The sequence below is a fragment of the Mesoplodon densirostris genome, chromosome 5, assembly GCF_025265405.1.
Source record: "Mesoplodon densirostris isolate mMesDen1 chromosome 5, mMesDen1 primary haplotype, whole genome shotgun sequence".
Taxonomy (NCBI): Eukaryota; Metazoa; Chordata; class Mammalia; order Artiodactyla; family Ziphiidae; genus Mesoplodon; species Mesoplodon densirostris.
In genome coordinates, this window is record NC_082665.1 from 4,899,483 (window position 1) to 4,918,039 (window position 18,557).

General features: G+C 46.6%; 1 protein-coding gene and 1 pseudogene across 1 annotated transcript in view; one reads left to right on the forward strand and one right to left on the reverse strand.

Annotated features, from left to right (window-relative positions):
* Positions 1-18,557, forward strand: part of DSCAM (DS cell adhesion molecule) — a 753,140-nt gene that overhangs the window by 77,072 nt on the left and 657,511 nt on the right. The window lies entirely within an intron of this gene.
* LOC132491378 (THAP domain-containing protein 6-like) lies at positions 13,412-14,066 on the reverse strand (annotated as a pseudogene).

Consider the following 18,557-nt stretch of genomic DNA (forward strand, 5'->3'; position numbering starts at 1 on the left):
GGACAGAGTCTCAGCTGGCACTTCCCCCAGTGTGTGTAGAGGGAGGGAGGAGCTCACCCCAATTTCAGCTTCCTGGGGGACCAGTGGCTTCCTCCCTGCTGGGGTTGCACCTGAATCCAGCTTCCAGTGGATCCCCAAGCCCCAAACAACTGGCAAACAGCTGGCATCCCACAGCCCCACCCTGGGGCCCCAGTAGCCTGATTCTTCCCTTGTGTGCAGGATTGCTCTTACCCTAGCCTTAGTAGAAGGGAGAGCGGCAGGGTGGAGGGGACCTCCCTGGAATTCACAGCCACACTGCATGTTCATTGTAGAACCTGAGCCCAGCATGACTTTCCATGGGGTCAGAGTGAAGGTGGGGGGACCCATGCCTTCTCTTGCTAACCTTGACTTGTAGGTACTTTGCTCAATTGCCTTAGTTTTAGTGTAGTGGGTTGAAGTGTCCCCAAAATCCATGTTCGCCTGGAACCTCAGGATATGTGCCCTTATTTGAAAATAGGGTCTCCAGATCCAGGAAATCTGGATAACTGGTGTCCTTATGAGAGAAAGTAGAGGGAGAATTGGACCTTAGAGACACAGAGAGAGGAAGTCATGCGAAGATGGAGGCAGTTATCGGAAAGATGCCTCCACAAACCAAGGGATTCCAAGGATTGCCGGCAGATACCAGGAGTCAGCAAAGGCATGGGATGGTTCCTTCCCCAGAGCCTCCAGAAAAACCAACCCTGCCGACACCCTAATTCCAGACTTCTGGCCTCCAGACTGTGAGAGAGTGAATTCCTGTTGCCTTAAGCCTCCCCCAGTTTGTGGTCATTTGTCAGGGCAGCCCCAGGAACATACTACAGTTGGTTCTAGAAGCAGAACCTGAGAAGGGGATTCTTGTGCAAGTGTTTGCAGGGCTGGTTGAAGAAAGGCTGTGGGAGGAGCCAGGTGAGTCAGCGGGAGGCTGCCCTCCACCTGACCTCACAGGAGAGCTCTGGGGCACAGTGACCTCCTGCGGGACTCATGGCACCTGTGGCAGGGGTCACCCGTCTGAACCCTGGCTCAGCCAGTTACTGACTGGGCTGTCAGGGAGAAGTGGGGTCAGCTGGTTCTTGTTTGGCAGATAATTCTCTGGGGTGGGGGGGTGAGGTAGCTGAGAGGCATGAGCTGCTGAGCCTCAAAGCAGCTAGGAGATGGGTGCCCCAGCTTGGAAAAGGGGCCCAGTGCTGGGGCATCACAGCTTCTACTGTGCCAGTAATTGTTTCTTAATCCACATCCGGTGAGGTTGTGGAATTTGTTATAGGTCCTGATACATGATGAGTGGCAACCGGTTTGCTTGACCAGAGACACCCACAAATGGCACCATGCTGCCCAGCACATCAGATGCTCGCCGTTCTTCCAGCTCTCTGCCTTTGGGGAGGGGAGTCACATGATCCAGAGAGATGCAGGGAATGTGGCTGGAGGGGCCATCGGAGAGGGGCGGGGCTCCTGCTGAGGGAGGGCTGAGGCAGTTCCTGTAACTGACTGAGCTCCATACAGAACCGGGACCAGCTGATGGTACAGGATGCAGGTCTGAAATACCTTTACCTGAGAGGAAGGAGATAGGTGATGACCACCGAATTCCTTTTTGCATCCATGACTCACAAAACGTTTAATAACAAAAATGAGGACTGGAATTTGTGTTGACACCACAGGACAGAGGAGTAAGCCTTATTAACCAAAATTCTGTATCCGTTCCTATACATCTTAGTTTGTGGTTACCAGCACGTGCAGCAAAAATGAATATTTTTCATGGCCTCTTTCCCATTAACATGGTTACATTTTATGAAATAATAAAGAATGTTCACATAAAGATGACATCATAAACTCCAGTCTCCAATTTTTTTTCTCTCCATTGTATGCAACATATTCATTTTCCCTGGAAATAAAACACGCATGCAAACTTAAATCACCTGGCTATTTTAGGTTGCATTCTCCGGTGTACCTACTTGGAATGCCTTTCCAAATCAAAAACAGTTTTTGAGGCAGAAACAGTAGCATCACACATCAAACAAATTGTTGTCAGAGTTTTACCCAGAGTAATTGAGAATAAAAATGTGTTGTTCAGGGTTCTCCGTTATACCTTCATACTTTCTTTGCTTGTGCTTGATTTACTTAGAGACGCAGTTTAGATGGGAATGAACCAGGCACTGAGGGATAGAGCTGGCAACCTGAGCAAGTTCTGGTGTAGCTTCCGTCAACCGTGGGGAGAGGTGCGCCTGGCAGAAAGGGGGTCAGGGAGGTACCCTCTCACCTAGTGTTGATGCCGAGAGGTAACTTGTTCACGGTCCCAGGGAGCAGCAGGGTACACGTCTTCAAGGAGTTCTGCTTTCAGAGCTCCAGCTTTCAGAAAAACTGCAAAAGGCACCGTGTTCTTTGAGGTGACCTCACTTCCTTCCATTCCCGGTACTAGCCCCCCCTCCCCCATCTCAGTTCATAAGGGCGTCTGACAGCAGCTGAGCGAGCAGTGAGGTCCTTGAAGGACACGCAGTCCAGCACCTGCTCAAAGGGCGCCTGGAAAAAAGAGCCACGTGGGTCTTGTGCTGATGAAGGCTCCTCTCTGTCCCTTCTGTACTCCGCACACCTCGCCAGCCGTTTCCTACTACATTAGTCCTAAGTGTCTCTATCCGCTGACCCGCCCACCCTGTTTAGCCGGGAGACTGCCGTCCCGAGGCCGGGAGTGACACTCACGCCCATCCCCATGCAGTTTATTTTATGTTTATTCCATTCCCTTCCCTTCAAAGGCTGCTTTTTTTTTTTTTTTTTTTTTTTTTTTTGCGGTACGCGGGCCTCTCACTGCTGTGGCCTCTCCCGCGGTGGAGCACAGGCTCCGGACGTGCAGGCTCAGCGGCCATGGCTCACGGGCCCAGCCACTCCATGGCATGTGGGATCTTCCCGGACTGGGGTGCGAACCTGCGTCCCCTGCATCAGCAGGCAGACTCTCAACCACTGCGCCACCAGGGAAGCCCCAAAGGCTGCTTTTTAAAATTTTTTTCCTAAATCTTTCTAGGGGTTTCCAAAAGAAAAGACTGCCCAGGTCCTCCTCATATGCTCCTCAACTTGGCACCTTTTTACCTCTTCTTTTATTTTTTACACTGAAATTATGCCCCCAACATGTTTATCGTGCTTTACCTGCTTCTTAGTACCTGTGAAAAAGGTTTCCTAATTAGGTTGTCCATATTTCAGGGTTTGAAGCTCTGTTCCTCTTCTTATCAGCTGTATGGCTTGGGCAGCTTACCTAACCGTTCTGTGCCTCAGTTTTCTCATCTGGAAAGTGGGGTTGATAATAACATCTCCCTCCTGTAGGGCTGCTGTGAGAATTAAGTGAGTTTGCGCTCACAGAAGGTTTAGAGCAGCATGTGGCCAGCTGCAGGTGCTGAGTGTTAGCTATTATTTCTTCTCCTGCAGCCCCAACTGTGCTGAGAAGATGCAAAGGGCTTCCAGCCCTGAACTGGCCACTCCAGTGACGGAGAATATCTCGCTATGATTTCATGGAGAAAACTCACATAACGAGTTCTTGTGGGCAAATTTTGAAGTTGGTGCAAGACCATCCCTGTATCCCAGGGTCCCAGTTTTGGAAGAGGTACTTATGCATGAATTATTGATCTCCTAGGGCTGGAGCTGTGAGTCCCAACATGCTGCCTTGACACTGTGGCCCTAACCTGCCAATAGAGGAAAGAGATGGTGAAAAGGGATGGGAAACGAATGCTAACTTTGGCTTTCATAGTTCAGTAAATATGAGGAGAAACTGAAAAACTGGAGGGAAGTGGTTTGTTTTGTGATAACAAAGACCAGCTATGTAACAAATCACTATTATTTCTAGGAAGGTAACGGGTATAATTTAAAGGGTGTTTCTTGGTTTGACTTGAGGAAGAGCTCAGGGTTCTGTGTGGCTAAACACAAGATGCCCGGACAAAGCTGCAAGACCACCTCTCCAGGGGTGAATGAAGGGGGCTGGCCTAGGACTCGGGGCCTCTGTAGGGCTCTCACTGCGTGACATCAGGCGCTGCTTACACTCAGCCTCTCTGCTCCAGCAGCACAGGACTCGCTTTCTTCTACCCCACGGAGGCAGGACAGTGGGCCCGTTTTCATAGCTGAGGTCACCTGTGAGGCTCTGGCCAGGGTGCTCACATTTCCCCCCCAGAAAATGGAGTTTGAGCATTTAAGATGCCACAGCATCTTTTCTGGAAGGTTCCGCTCCAAAAGTTCAAACCATTCAGAATGTTTATGGGGGAGCAAGTAGTTTATCACAGGGATGTAAAGGTCACTCTTTGTTGCGGAATGTTGCAGGTCAGGGGAGGGCATCTGGCTCTGCTCATGGCCACTCAGAACCTTAGACGAGATGGAAGAGGGCAGGGGCAGGACCCCCGAGCTTCTAAGGTGGAGACTCCAGTGAGTTCATGTGAGCAAATATCCCCCAACCACCCTCTAGAGATGGGTCTACTTTTGCAGCCCCAAAACACTTCACCTTGACATTGAAGGAGATCTTTAACTGCCATGTTTAATGTCAGTCCCTCCGATAATGTCCCCTTTCAGATAATTTCAGCTGTATCCCACATAGACCTCCACCTCCCTTTCCAGAGAAAAAGCACTTTTTCTCATTCTCCGTAAGCTCCTCCATACCTCCAGGTCGTGCCCACGGTTCAGCGCTCAACTTCAGTTTCTGGGAACTGCTGGCTTCACTCTGATTACAATCAATACATTCCTTGGGAAGCCTGTTTTTACCTTGAAACACTTCCAGATCTGGTGAGCAAAGTGCATCAGTGCTTCTAGCAGCAGATGGAGGAAAAGACCTTCATGTGATGTTGGATGCACCTTGTAAACACCTGGAGATGGAAATTGTGTTTGATGAGAATAAACTCAGGTCGGGTTCATTCATTAAGCCCAAAATGCTGGCTGGTCACTAGTCTTGTCCTTACTGGTTATGCCCTTTGGGAATTGCTGGGAGAGATAGAGAATAATCGTTTCTGTTGGTGGAAGACAAGATGGATGTAATTGTGGCAAGCAGTAGATCAGATGATGCCCATAAAATCCCTTGGACGTTTGGATAAAAATACATGGAAATGGATGTTATGATGCTGTGCTCAGAATGATCACATTGCAATCCCCACAGGGAGTGTCACTGTAAAGTAATGGGGCAGATGGGTGGGTCCCCTTCAGTGGCCCCGAGCTGTAATCTGGGTGCAGGGTGGCCCGGGGTGACCTTGTTTTCTTTAGTGAAGTTGCAGCCTATGTGTTAAAAGCCTGGATGAATTTCTAGAATCACTTTTACATTGCTTGGCATTATTAGTCAACATTGGAGTGTTTTATGAGTAGTTTTCCACTTAATCACACTCTTTATTATTCTCATTTTTTTTTCTTTTTGTCCCTATCACCAAAACCTCTGCATATGTAGAAACACACACACACACACACACACACACACACACACACACGGAGAGAGAGAAGGAGAGAGGGAGAGGGGGAAGGGGAGGGGAAGGGAGAGAGTGGCGGGCGACATACCAAGGTTCATAATTGGCAAACTAACACTATCAAGTGACCGTGGGTTCTGCCACTCAGAAGATCCCAAGTGTCACACGGGGCCGCCATCAGCGGAACTGGCAGTTCATCCTGCCAATTAGCTGTGATGCTCGGGACCAAATATTAGCAAGGCTGAAATTAATGCCAAGTGATCATTTGCATCTGAAATTCAGTCGGGAGCCATTGTGAGATTTCCAATCCTGAGGTCACCGTTCTGAATATCAGCTGGGCCGATACTTTAAAAGACTGTTTATTTCCCCAAACGTAAATAGGGCACACGTTCTTCTTTGCATTTTCCTCCCAGCCTAGCTGCGGAAGTTTGTTTATATACGTCATCCTAAAGGTCAGCCTTCTCAGGCTGAAAAAGAAAGCAGGCATCAGGTGAAATAGATCAGCCCTGCGCAGGGGGTGTCAGACATGCGGTGGGCAAGGGCAGGCAGTACTGATAATCCCGGCCCAGCAGCTGCTCGTTCTCCAGTACCTGCTTTGTGCTTGGCTGTGCGCTTGGCTCAGAGGGATTTGGACCCCGAGTTACCGACAGGATTGTCGGCGCCCTCGTTTTTGCCCTATTCTATTCACATGTCCAATACTGTCCCCTGCATAGCAGCCTGTATAGTTATTGTATGAGATACACCTACAGGCTGAAGACAGCTGCAGTTACTTAACTTGTGCTCATAGAAATAGGAGGGTACATTGCTTTCCTCAGGGTAAAATTCTTTAAAATGTTATATTTTATTTTTCCGAACTAACCCCTCCCACCAAGCTGCTTCTATGTTTTTGAGTTGACAGTGAAATACTTTGCGAGTTATTTTCCTTCCTCTTTCCCTCTCCAGTGCTCGCCCTGCCCCTCAGTCTTGCATATCTCCAGTTGACTATCTTTCCTTTTAAAACAGAGAGGGAAAGAATGAAGAGAGCTTTATTGCTGCTGTTATTTTTAAAAATTAGTGATGGTGATCAAAAACTTGGAAATTGTCATTTCAGGAAGGTTTTCAAGGCTGTGTTTCTCTCCATTTGGTACGTCACCGGCAATAATTTTTCTTGCGGTAACAATCATGTGGGAAAAGAATTTGAAATGACCTACTTTGTACACGATATCAAGCCTCAGTGTTCATATCGAGTATTGTTACACAGTCTCTCAATGTTTTACTTTATTATGTGTCACCTTCCATTAGGTTTAAGAATGTCATATATCATATTCTGTTCTGATATATATCCATACATACCCAATACATATACAATCAGAAGGATGTGTCTTTATATATATGGGAAATGGGGAGAATTTCACCTACTTTGCAAATTGGTCCTAACAGTTCATTATTTTTAATAAGTAGCAATCTTACCAGTAGCACTTTCCCACTGTAGATTTAATTAGTCTTTTTTTCCCCTCCCTTTCACTAGTTGACAGAGCTGAGAGGAGGGAAACGGCGGCAATTTGAAACCTTGTTAGAAATTTATGAAGTGCTAAAATGTTTCATTCCCAGAGGCTGGCTTGCCAGCTGTCACCAGAATGCACTGGCTGTCTGCCTCCCGGCCGGTCTGGGAAGGCAGGGTGGAGGTGGGCTGCACATGTGTGCACGGCGTTGCCTAAATGATACTCTCCGTAATTAGCCCAGGGTGGAGGGAAGCTAATTATGTTCCCCACAATTGATCAGTAAGTAATTCCCCACGATTGGTGTGTAAGATGCACAATAAGGGGGCATCCAGAGATCAAGACCCTTCACTGGCTTTAATAAACACACTGGCAGCGCAGTGAGAGGGGTCATCTTTGGTCGTGGACACCAAATCACCACCCATCTTATTGGTGGCCTCCAGCAAATACTTAACCTATTTCTAATAAGGTAACCCTGAACTAATTTCTTCTGGAGAAAATCCCTTCCTGAACATCTTACAAGATGTCAGAGATGTTCTTGTGAGGGGGCCATACCCTACCCGCAATGACTTGATTACCCTCGCCCAAATTCTTTACCCCACCGCTGTCCAAAGCCTCACAATTCTTTCTCAGGGGACACTCTTTTAGTTGTTGTTCTTAACTGGAGATGTCACTTGTGGCCACAGACACCCTGGAGAATAAACAATTCATAATAAAGGTGTGGATGACTCACACAGAGCTCTGGGCTTGCGGGGAGAGTTACACCTGACGGCAGACACGAGATGCGGTGGAGACCACACAGGAAGACCAGAAGGGCTGACCAGGGACCAGAGGGGCCTGGAAACTCCTTAGAAGTTTGCCTCTGTGCAGGGTGGAGCCCGGGGGTCCGAGGGGCATCCTCTGCTGGTGCCAGAACGCCTCACTGGTGGAGGGGCAGGTGCCCGGCCATCCTTGCTTTAATCTCCATGCACCCGGAGATGGCAACAACACTGATTAGAAAATGATGCTCTAAGCCCCCTCCCCCCGCCCCCAGACTAACAGTTAGTGTGAAATACTTCTGGTGGCACGGAACCCTGTGACAAGTTCTTTTTTTTTTTTTTTTTTCTTAAATCTTACTTTCAATGTACCAGAGCGCTCTCTAATTAGGAGCTTTATTATCTGCACTCATTTGCTAAGGCTGTTGTAACAAGCACCACAAGCTGGGGACCTTAACAGTAGACTTTGAAGGTACTGGATTCCTCAGAGGCCTGTGGGAGAAGACTGAGTTCCATGCCTGCTGACTTGCAGACGGCCATCTTCCTGTTCACGTGGCCTCCCCCTGTGTGTCTGTGCCCAGGTTTCCCCTTTTCATAAGGACAGACTCAGATCGGATTAGAGCCCACTCACAATGACCTCATTTTACCTTGATGACTTCTGTAAAACCCTATCTTTAAATGAGGTCCCATTCTGAGCTAATGGGGGTTATGATTTCAATACTTGTATTTTGAAGGGACACAATTCAGTCCACATACTCTCCATTCATTTATCCAAAAACTATATGTCAACCGGCCATCAAGGGACTTCCCTGGTGGTGCTGTGGTTAAGAGTCTGCCTGCCAATGCATGGGATATGGGTTCGAGCCCTGGTCCGGGAGGATCCCACATGCCGTGGAGCAACTAAGCCCGTGTGCCACAACTACTGAGCCCACGTGTCACAACTACTGAGCCTGCGAGCCACAACTGCTGAAGCCTGTGAGCCTGGAGCCCGTGCTCCACAAGAGAAGCCACCGCAATGAGAAGCCCGTGCATAGCAACAAAGAGTAGTCCCCACTTGCCGCAACTAGAGAAAGCCCGTGCACAGCAACAAAGACCCAACGCAGCCCAAAATAAAAATTAATTAGTTAATTAATTTTAAAAAATCACTTAAAAAAAAAGTCCCTCAAGGACAAGGCCCTGTGAGGTTCAAAACTTTTGAAGATACAGCTCCTGGCCTGTGAGTCCACAGGGCCCTCTGTGGGTCATGGCACATGTGGGTGCACATGTAGGCCCCCGAAATGCCCATGTTCTAATCCTGGAACCTGTGATGATGCTACCTTACATGACAGTCAGGACTTTGCAGATGGGATTGAGTTAAGGAGCTTGAGTGGGGGGATTATCTAGGCAAGGCCCAGTGTAGTCATGGGGGTCCTTACAAGAGGAGAACAGGAGGGCAGGGGATGGAAGGAGAGAGAGACAGAGAGAGGAGATGGAAGAAAGGGCCACAAGCCAAGGACTGCAGGCAAAGACAAGGAAGCGATCCTCCTTTGCAGCCTTAGGAAGGACCGTCTCTGCCCACCTGTGTTGTCTTCTAACCTCTAGGACGGTGAGATAATAAATCTGTGGTATTTAAAGCCACAAAGTATGTGGTGATTTGTTACAATGGCAAATAGGAAAACAATGCCAGTACCAAGCTGGTGGGCTTGGAGCATCCCGGAGCTGTACTTGGGTTTCGCAAAGTTGCATAGAGTAATGGATGATAAAGCCCACTGCCTGGAAAGAGCATGGACAAAGCCTAAGACTTGATTTGGAGTCACTCACTAACAATTTCCAAGTCCCCACCCAGGTTCCACTCAATTCAGATACCAGACCAGCTTGTTCCATAGGAGTTGGCAGGTTACAGATGGGATGGAGGCATTGAAGCTAGGAAGGTAGAAATTCAGCAGTGATTGCTGCATCACAGCAGGGCAAGGAGAAGAGCTGAGTACCAAGCTGTGGTCCAGGAATCCCAAGATTGTAAATAAGTCCTTCCATCCATTTTGAAGCCCAGCCCAAAGCTCCACAGTCTATCTGCCTATCTGTCTTTCTGTCTCTCTCTGCACACATACTCCCTGGGGTTGTGAGATTGAGTTGGTGCCCAGCAAGGTGTCTTGGGGAGGAACCCTGTTCTAATTAAGCCAGAGAACCAGCTGGGAGGATGAAGGCGTGGATAGGAAGGTCAGTTTGGGGGTCAGGCACAGCAGGTGGAGATGCAGGAGGGCTGGGTGCTGTCCTAGGTACAGTTGGTGCACGGTTCCCCAGAGACCCTGTGTGGGAGTCTCATGCAGCTCCAGGAACAGAGGACAGCCAGGCAAGGCATTGGCCAGTGGGGACGGAGGGGGTCATAGAGAATCTCTGCAGCAGAATGCCATAGCTGCAGTGATTTTTCTGGCTCTTGCCTGCCTGACTGTGGCAAAACAGTGACGCTGCTGATTGGCTTTGAGTGTCTGTAAGTGGCAACTTTTAACTCTGTGAATGGCCTGCAGCTGAGGCCTCTGTGGTCCGGTTGAAAGAGCATTGTCTCTGGGGCAAGGCTGGCTGGGAAGCAAATCCAAATTCTGCTCTATATGATCCATGGAGTTTTGTGCAGGTTACAGTGCCTCTCTCAGCCTCGGTTTCCCTATCTTAAAAAATGGGAATAATCTTGTAATACTTGGAGCAGGATTGAGGCAAGGACCAGTGGGATCAATGGGTGTGAAAGCATCAGATGCAGTGCCTGTTCTAAGTGGGGATCAGAGAGGTGAATTCTGCCTCTCATCACCTCCCTCCTTTGGGGTGTGGAGGGTGACGGCTGGACTGCTGTCTGGGACAGCGATGCTGAGACGGAGGGGGAGGGGGGAGAAGGTGGTGCTGAAAGCATAGGCACCGCCTCGTGCTGTGCATTGACTGCCACCAGGGAGCATCTCAGAGATGGGGAAGTGGTTATAGGCAAACTCTGACCGCTCGTATTTGTGTCGGACTTAGCTGGTTCTCCTGCTCGTATAGCAAAGGTTGTGGGGTCCACCAGGCCAACAGCCAGGCCAGCAGTCTGAGAACTGGACCAGATCTGGGCTGAAGGCAGCACCAAAGGGTCTTAGCAGCACAACCCCCTGTTGACATGAGTCTTAATCTTTCAGAACGCTCCCTTGAGTCCCCCACCTAGAAGAGGAAGAGGATGAGAAGGGTGAGCCAGCAGGCTTTTCTCAATATCATGGGTATTGATCAGTGATTGGAAAGGCGTAGGGGAGACACACACACACTTTAGAGGTTGTTCAGTTGGTTATTTTCTTCAGGCTTCAAAAAGATATAAACCAACAGAGAGACTCCAAAGTGCCGTGAGGCACCCAGAGTAGAGTTGGCTGCAAGGCTGCCATGAGGTTGGAAGAATTAGGCGATAGTGAGGGGTCTTGATTGTTGGGGTTTTGGGGTGGTGGGAGGTGAGATGGGATACTCAGGATGGAATTAGAATAAGAAATAGTTTGAAAGGCTGAGGGGTGTGGAATTGAACCTGGGGTCCACCTGGGCGATTAGTTCTCGTTCCAGAAGGACTCAACACCCCGGAGGTGGGATGGGGCAAAGACAAAGGTCTGGGCTGGGAAGGAGCTGTTGTGATTTTTCCTGACCACCTCTTTCTCCTCACCTTTCTCTGTCCCTTCTCCCTCCTACATGGTTCTATCCCCCCACTCCACACCCCAGTACCCCTGTCAGGCAGCCCTGTGTAGTCTAGACCCCTCTGCTCTGAGGATCGTCACAAGTGCATTGGGGTTCTTTGGGAGTAATTTATTAACTAGGATACATGCTTGAGTGCAGACCAGAGGAAGAGCTACAGATCAGATGTCTGCCTTAACATCACCTGCTAGAGTAGGAGAGTGTCTTGACCAGGCCTTCTGAAGAAGCCTGTTTCTCCTGAATTTCTGCCAGGCATGTCTTGGCTGGAAGAAAGACAAGCCCACTTGGGATGTAAAGGCTCCCTTAGGAGCTGGGTTAGCACCTTGCTCTCCCAAGGTATCCAGGGTGGCTCTTGTAGTCCTTAGCCAAGCAGGCAGCTGACTGCAAAGCCACAGTTGGCCCCAGAGAAGAATAGGTGTTAGCAAAGGGATTCATTCAATTTTATGCCAGAAGTTACTGCACCTCCTACAATCTGTATCTCAGTTTCAGTTTCTTATTTTGTGATCTTTCTTTCTTCCCTGGGTTCTTTTTCTGTGTTTCCCAGAATATATATATGTATTAATTTCCTAGGCTGCTATGACAAAGTACCACAAACTGAGTGCCTTAAAACAAAAGATATTGATAGTTCCAGAGCTCTGGTGGCCAGAAGTCTGAAATTGAGGTGTTGGCAGGGTTAGTTCCTTCTGGACGCTCTGAGGGGGGTCTGTTCCAGCCCTCAATCCCAAGGCCTGGTGGCTGCCAGCAACCCTCAGTTTATGGCTGCACCACTCCATTCTCTGCCTCTGTCATCACATGATATTCTCCTGGTGTGTCTGTCTCTGCATCTCTGGAACGTTGGTTATATCTGTTTCCAAATAAGTTCACACTCATAGGTACTGGGGATTAGACCTTGAACATACCTTTTTGGGAGACACATTTCTGCTCATTACACTATACGTACAGAGTCCTGCACACAAAACAATGTCAGGCATATAGGGAGGGTTCAGCCATGCCTTGGTGAACAAATCAACAAAAAGACCAGGCATTAGAAGGCAAAGGAAGAGAACATTGCAGATCATTCTCAAACTACCCATTTAAAGGGCTTCTGTTGGGATGGCTGAGGTGGCTGGGCCTCTGCTTGTGTTTCTTAGCTCCCAGGGGGCTAGCCTAGCTTGTCCACATGGTGGTCATCCCACGTCTCCAGCAAGTTCCAGTGCACAAGCATTTTTCAGGCCTTTATTTGCATAATGCTTGAAAATATCCCATGGGTCAAAGCAAGTCACATGGCCAAGCCCAGATTCAAGGAGTGGAAAAGAAGACACTTCTTCATACAAGGAGCTGCAGCCACATCGCAAAGGCCAAGTACAGAGGGACGGGAAAATTCACTACAGCCATTTTTGTGGGTAATCAACCATAGATTTTGATTGACATGATCTCTTGTATATGCAGTATAGTAAAATATGTATATATTGCCACTTGGTTGATAACGTTCTTCACAGAGCTGTAGGATATTCTAGAAATTAATTGCACAGGCTTGCAAACTCCATGGCCTGGGTTGCAATTCTGGCTCCAAGACATACAAACTTTATGACCTTTGACGGACCTTTCTGTGCCTTAATTTCCTTGTGTATAAAATGGGGATAAAAACACCTCCTTCCTTCCTAGGGATGTGGGTGGTAAGGATTAAGTGAGTTAAAATATGAAAGTGTTTAGTACAGTACTTAGCACATGGCAACTGCTAAATAAATGCTCTATGTTTTAATTAATAGCTTGGTTTGCTCTTTTTTTTTGACGGATATTATTATTGTTATTATTATTATTATTATTTTTGTGGTACGCGGGCCTCTCACTGTTGTGGCCTCTCCCGTTGCGGAGCACAGACTCCAGACACACAGGCTCAGCGGCCATGGCTCATGGAACCAGCCGCTCCGCGGCATGTGGGATCTTCCCAGACCAGGGCACGAACCCGTGTCCCCTGCATTGGCAGGCAGACTGTCAACCACTGTGCCCCCAGGGAAGCCCTGACGGATATTATTTAATGATGGTAATCCTTTTCTGAAAAGCTGTACCAATATCAACTTTAGGTAGAACATAACATGAAATTATTTCATGAAATATAGTTCATTCTCTCCTGACATCACTCCCAACAGAAAACTTCCAGTCTATTTGCTGTTTCTTGGCAGATGAGACATTCATCCTTTCATTCCCTGATTGTCTTCCTCAATGATTTTTGGAAACGTTTTTCTCCATCTAAAACATTCCGCAGACTTTTCTTGGTATCCTCTAGCTTGCTGATCACTTGATCTAATTTATGCTTAAGTTTCTTTGGACTGTCCATTACACTGTAGCTATGCTTAAAAATGAACTGGGACTGGAATTCTTCCATGCACGAGGAAGCACCAACAAGGTGGTGACTGTGGTTTGTGACTGGAAGGTCTTGAGGGTGAAGTTTTTCCTACAGTGAAGCTTTTCTCTTTTCCCCTGTAAGTGAGATTAGGAATTAGAAGGTATGACTCCAGGATTCAGTTTAATATCTGGAGCGCTTCTGTCAAAATCTGTCTTCTTAAAGTGCCTTCAACACAACACATCTCCTTTTTTAGGCTCCCAAATGCCTGCAGCATTCACATCAAGTCTTTTCTTGCTAACACCCATTTTCTTTTGACGTGTTCATCTGTGGGGAATACGTGAAATGTCAGTCCTTTTAACTTGGAATTTGGTAAACAGCAAGAAGCTCATCCAATGGCTGAGCAAGATGTCACCATGGTTTTAGCGACTCATACCAGAGCGTTAGTGGCGAAGGCAGCGACTGACGCTCACGACAGAGATCACGCCTCCCCTCGCTTCCATCCCATCAGCCCTCTTGGTTCGCTCTTGAACTCACCTGTCCACTAATGTGTGCCTGGTGTGTGTGTGTGTGTGTGTGTGTGTGTGTGTGTGTGTGTGTTGTACGTGGTGTTGCAACAGGGAGAACAGGATAGTGGCATGGTCAGCAGAAGGATGGAGCCTGGGTCCAAGGTGTCTGGGGAAGGTGACTGGGAAGATGTCGGTGCCTCCATCTGGGCTCGGCATGGGAGGAGCTGGCTTGATGATGAGAAAGACTCGGCCCCTCTTCCTTCCCATCTCTGTCACTGCCATGGTCATTGATTCACTGCCCCCAGGAACGAAAAGAAATGCCAGACAGTCGCACAACCCCTTTCACTTTGCAGATGGAAATTTGAGATGCAGTGAGGCTTAGTGGCAAATTCCAGGTCACAAAGCTCACAAGTGCAGAACCGTGCACATGAAGGGTGCAGACTTTTGGCTCTGCTGCAGTGGTAGTGCAGGTTCTTGTTTGTCTTAATTCATTCTACAAAGCATTGTTTTTTAAACAGTTTACTTCTTGACTCTCCAGGTGTCCTTTGTATGCATATCAGGTGTGTGTTCCCATTAGGCTGATCTATAGCATAATTTCTACACTAGAAAAGGGGGTTAAATAGAGCATTGAGATGACTGTACTCATCTTAAGCTTATTTAAAAGCAATTAGTACCATTAGTTGGAAATGCTACCTCAGGCTCCTGATAGTAATGTGCACCTAACAATCCAATTAGTTTGTAAATGGATTAGTTTATATCTTGACCAATGCATTTGCTTTCAATTCAGTATTATATAGATCTAAAGAGCATCATTTGTATCTGTTTATACTTTGTATAATGTGTTGCTTCATCTTTAAGTAGAGGATTTACGCATTCCCTTCCCCCATGAAATGTTACTTCATTTATATTTTTGCTTCCTAAACTATGATTCATGCCTTTTTAAGTTCCATAATCCTTATTAAATCATTTTAGCTCCTTCTGTAGCTTTCAGGATTTCTAGCTGGTTTATATTCAGTATCCTTTAAGGTACAATCAAAGGTGATACTGTAAGATCAGATCACATGCCAGCCCAGCCCTGTCTAAAAGCAACTTTCTGTGATGATGGAAATGTTCTACAACATTAGGCCATTTAGTGGCTTGTAGCCACTAGGCAGCCGTGACTCCCAAGCACTTGAAATGTGGTTAGAGTGACTAATGGGTGGAGTTACTAATTTTATTTAACTTTCATGGATTTGAGTTTAACAGTCACATGCAGCTGTTGGCTGCCATATGGGAAGGCATGGTTCTGGAGGACAAAGGACCATAGATAAGCTATGGAAGGTTTTTTTTTTTTTTTTTTTTTTTTTCCGGTATGCGGGCCTCTCACTGTTGTGGCCTCCCCCGTCGCGGAGCACAGGCTCCGGACGCGCAGGCTCCGGATGCGCAGGCTCAGCGGCCATGGCTCACGGGCCCAGCCGCTCCGCGGCATATGGGATCCTCCCAGACCGGGGCACGAACCCGTATCCCCTGCATCGGCAGGCGGACTCTCAACCACTTGCGCCACCAGGGAGGCCCGCTATGGAAGGTTTGAACGCATCCAAGGCTCTTTGTCACCCAGAGATAGAGGTCTTAGTGTCACCACACTGGACTCACCTGGTACAACCAGATTTTCCCTGGAGAAGGTCATTTTCTGGTATCTGAGAGGTCAAGAGAAACCTCCAGATACATGAAATTGGATGGATTCTTGTAGATACTCTCCCCAAATATATAAGTGATTAAGTAAAACAGTTTGTTCATCAAGCACCTGCCATGTAGCAGGAACATGGACACGCTGGCTTCCCAAAGGCCTGTTGTCCAGGAGAAGGAAGCAAAATACACATTTACCTGAGCTTCCCACACAGTGGAGGCTGAAGGGCTGATTGTGTCTACTCAGGTGTGGCGTACCTGATGAGGTGTTAGATACTTTGGACCATAGCTTATCCCGTTGTTTGACATCCATTACCTCATTCATTCATTCAACAGATGTTTATTGAGTGTCTAGTATATAATATTTGCTGGGGATAACTAGTAAGCACAACAAACTCATTCCTTCCCTCCTCTATTTACTTATTTGCTTATCTATCTATCTGTCTATCTACTACCTACATACCTGTCTATCTGTCTAGCTATCTATCCATCTGTCTATCATCTAATTTGTTTATTTCCTTGAGCTTTATTCACAGGGCTACCGTTGAACATTTGCATTCTTATCCAGTGTTATAACAATGTTTTAAAGATAACCGCACGTTTTCTCACATATTGTCTCAAATCTTCTCGGTGTTCATGCCAAAGTGTCAGATGTCAGTGGAGCCAAAGGTGATTTTCCTGAGGAAGAACAGTTAGTGGAGTCTCTGCCTCATGATGCCGTTTTCAGCTGTGGGAGCCCATGAGGACCCACGTGTACGTGGGCGGTGAGGGTAACTGCTCTCGGGCAGGAGGGAGGGCTGAACTGGCTTTTGGGAAAAGGCAGGGTGCAGCAGGAAGGAAGCACCTGCTCTTAACAGAGTCTTTGGGAATTCCTTCTCCTCTCTTGATACAAACCCCCATGCTCCTAAGTTAAATTCCGTGGTTTGTGTAATGTATTAGAAGATTTCTTTTTTCATCATTGTCATGTACAAAGGGCTGTCAGCGGATGCAAAATCAGAGATGACGGTCACCTGCTTCTTGCCTTGCCTGTTAGAGCTCAGTCTCTTGGAGTGAGTTTTGCCATCCAGTTGGGCTGTGGAGCAAGAATAAGCAAACTGATTTTGCTGCACAGTGAGTTTGTAGCATGGCCGAGAAAGCAGAACAGGGCACTGTATCGGTGGTGGGACCATATTTGAAATCCCGTATTATGAATATTGGATTCTAAAGAGGTCATGTGGTCTGGTGTGCGCTAAATGATTTTTCTTGTCTTTTTACACATTTTTGTACAGGCTAGATCAGAAGAATAGACATATCCAAGAAAATAAAATAAAAAGAAAAGGAAAAAAAAAGAAAAAAAAAGAAGAAAAAAAAATATTTATTGAGCACTTACTATGTGTCAGGAAACTTTTTAATAGCTGGGAATGTTTCTGTAAATGTAGCAGATAAAAATCACCGTCCTCATCTAGTGTACTTGCTAGTAAGATAAGACAGACAGTAAACAAAATAAGCAAAACACAGGAAGGAAATGCCAAAATGTCTGAGATTTGCTTTAAAATACAGTAGAAAAAAAGTAGTTGGAGTATAGGTTAAATAAAATTGGTAAAATATTGATAATTATTGAAGCTTGGTATTGGGAACATGGCATTCATTATACCATTCACACATGTGTGCACGCACACACACAATTGTTCATTTGTGATAAATGCTATATAAAAAAGTAAAGCAGAATAGGAGAATGAGTAATCGGGGTACAATTATAAACAGAGTGGTCAGGGAAGGCCTGCTGAAAGGTGATATGTGAACAAAGATCATAAGGATAGGGTTACACATTTACTCACTACACTCAGATGTATGACAATGAGGGCTTTGCATTTTCTATAGCTTATCTGATCCTCCTTGTGAGACCCTACCATTTTGGGAAGGAAGAAAAAAATTTAAATTTAATCCAACTCAGGAAAATCTCACCCTAATCTACTTGTTGCCTCAAAAGTGTAGGATGGGGCACACTGATAAGGCAATGTAGAGACATAAACGTCTACCATCTATAGTGAATGCAACCTTGTCACTTAATTATAACAGGTCTAAGGCACCCAAGTATATTCTAAGTATGCAAGTCTGTACATTTTTATGTCTAACTCAAGTTTATAATTTTTACTTTCTCAGCTTTCTTGGACTCCCCTCCCCCTCACCCCCTCAAATGCTCCTTAGTTTTTCCTTAAGGAGACACTAACTAGATCACAGGTTTAGCAATTCATTTATTTTATTTTATTTTCTTATTAAAGTGTCAGTATCAAGAAGAGGGGTTTGATTGCCCAGGCCATCAGGAGTAGGGTCTATACATTGTAACATCAGTTACAGTCTGTCCTTCTTTTGCTCAAACTCCTGTGCTTATCATCATAAGAATGGAAACATTCTGCAGCTGCATCATCCTTATCTGTTTTTCTCAGTGTCTTGATGACCTTACAATTCTCTCTGAATTCAGGGACTTCATACATTCTGCTTTTTATAACCTACATTACTACAATTCCATTCTCCAATATAAGGTGTTTTACCTCTGATCAATTCTACTCAACACCAGGAATTTGAACAATCCAGATCGTCAGATTCTCTCCCTCAGCGCCGGCCCCCAACCCCATCATCCCCTCCAGAAGCCGACTTAACCTCTCTCCTTTTTTCTGACTCTTTGAATCCTCCCTTTTGAAAAACCCTAGGCAAGTTCTTTTTTTTTTCAATGTATCATGAATAGTGGATTAAAA